Raw genomic sequence first — 2,531 nt, forward strand, 5'->3', positions numbered from 1 at the left:
ATCGTGTGTATAATGTGATATAGTATTTATTTGTACAGTCATTGTAATATATTCCCTTTCCCCCACTTTGAGTCTGGTGTGTTTTGTCTGGAAAAACCCATCTCACATTAGGTTGAGATGTGGGAGGGGAATGGAGCTAGGGAATTGGATTTTGGGGCTATCTCAAACCATGACAGGTATTCCGTGGGCAGCAAGAGCTTTCTGTGGTGTCACCTTTCTCCCTGGGAGCAACCTTCATTTGTATTGGTTTTGGTGGGGTGGGACCGGCTCTTGCAGTGCAGGACTGAAAATGCGGAGCAGCAGCCCTGTGCCCCAGGACAGAAAGCCTGTAAGCTTTGGCTTTCAGGTGCAGTTGGTGGGGCAGCCTGGGCACTCGGTGGGCGGCAAGAGTTTTCTGTGTTGGCACCTTTTGTCTGGGACGAATTTTCGTCCGTATGCACTTTTGGCTGTGGGAGCGGCAGCTTGAGCTGAAATAAGCAAATGAGCCCTTATCCCCAGGAAAGAAAGCCTGCAACCTTTGGCTCTCTGGTGCACTTGGTGGGCCAGCCTTGGTACTCCATGGGCAGCAAGAGCTTTCTGTGGTGGCACCTTTGGTCTGGGAGGAATCTTTGTCCAGATGCCATTTTGGCAGTGGGACTACAGTCATAATTTTTTAAAAACACCCCTGCTCTGTCATATAGTCCCCTCCTGACATGTATTAACTTCCACCTTTAAAACACCAGTCCAGGAGTGAGCTTTGAAAGGTATGAGTGGGCTGTTGCTCCTCAACTGCCCTTTGTGTTGTTCCATGTCTCTCCCCAAATGTACATCTCTCACACTTTTGAGTTAGGGATGTGTTCTTTTGCTGTCATATGTGTGTTGTTGCCTCTGCCTGCTACACAAACAAGTACCTGCTCTTGCTGGATGGATTTAAACAGCTGACTGGCACCAGCAGGCACTGAAGCACCCAGAACATCGTTGGCAGCTTTCATGCAGGCAGTACACTCGTTACTAATCGAAATGGGTTTTTCTCATCACCACCCCAGTCGCACAGATTTTTAGGCATTCCTTCCAAATTATCTTACTACATGGCATCATCAGGTTGGTGGAGAACAACTACATCTTTGACCATTTTAGGGGTAATAAGTTTCATACATACTTGGCACCATGCTGGTTTACATGTCACCAACTGCATTTTCCTGTCAGTCATCCCAATAGCTGGCTAGAAAGTCATCCATGGCAAACAGGCTTCTCTAGGCTACGGCTCTGAGGGATCAGATTTCTGTAAGGGATGAATCATTCCTCTGTTGCCAGTGGTTTCACCTCTGGGCACGTCTAAACTAAATCTACTGATCTAACCAAACAGCCTGAGTTCAAGATAAAATGTTTCAAGAGAGGAGGAGCAGCTGAGTCTAATCCTGGGTAGCATGGCAGCTTTCATGTAAGCCTTGGAGAGAAACTGCAGGGGGAATTTTGCATACTGGGAAGGCTCACCTGAGTTTAACAGAGGCATTCGTTAATCTGGAGATGGGTCCAAGCCCCATTTGGATGAGATAAATTTGGGCTCAGTTCCTGCTCTGTGTGGGAGCATCCCTGGATGAAAATTATATTCAAGTTAGCAGTCATCTGGGGGCAAGAAATTTGAGAAAAAGAGAGAAAGCAACATGCCACAATACATTTTTTTTCCTTTGGTAGAGACACGTTCCTTCAGTTCCTAGTCTCAGATGGAGCTAGAAGTGTCTACTCACACAGCCTTCAAGACCTGCTGCCTGAAAGAGAGATGAACATGTGAAAACATCTGTGTTCAGGAATCTTTTTACATATCAACTGTTACTTATCTTTCAAATCGTAAGTGGGTGTATGTTTTCATTGCAGATGTGACAGTGGCAGGAGCATAAGATTTCCAAAGGACTGTGCCTTTTACTTACTTAATTTTTTCAAGGATACATATCTGTTAAATTTTAAATTACCCAGAGCGTGATGTTGTCTGTTTTTTTGCTATCTGCATACACATCTTCAGTTCACTGCACTTTTTAGCCCCTGTGATGTCATTGACTTCAGAGCCTTCTTTTGAAAAGAATCTGCTTTGTGCATAAAACCATTGACAGAACCTTCTCACATGCTCAACAGGCAGTGCCTTCAAAGTGGTGAGTATTAAAGATGATCCATCATCTTGCTCTCGACACTGTAGATATGGCAATTCCAAAAGGTAGCATTTATTATAACAACAAAAATAAAGTTGTCCCTTGAAGGACAACAAACTCATGCCCCACTTTGCACTACTCAAGACATTGATTTAACATAGGCCATTTGGCAGAAAATACTAGATGTAAATAAAGGCCTATTTCTGCAGCAAGCTGTGAAAACCCCATTAATTCCTCCATTCAGTGTCCTGCCCAGTTGCAGGAGCCTCCAGCCAGTCATTCTCCCAGGGCAGCAATAGCTGATCCTCCAGACCTTTACATGTAATGCAAACATAAAAAATTAACTGCTCATGTGAGTATCAGAAAAGAGGAAAGAACTTGAAGGAATAGAAGCAAGTTGACCCTAAA

The sequence above is a fragment of the Manacus vitellinus genome, unplaced genomic scaffold (assembly GCF_001715985.3).
Source record: "Manacus vitellinus isolate BGI_N305 unplaced genomic scaffold, ASM171598v3 scaffold_48_pilon, whole genome shotgun sequence".
Taxonomy (NCBI): domain Eukaryota; kingdom Metazoa; phylum Chordata; class Aves; order Passeriformes; family Pipridae; genus Manacus; species Manacus vitellinus.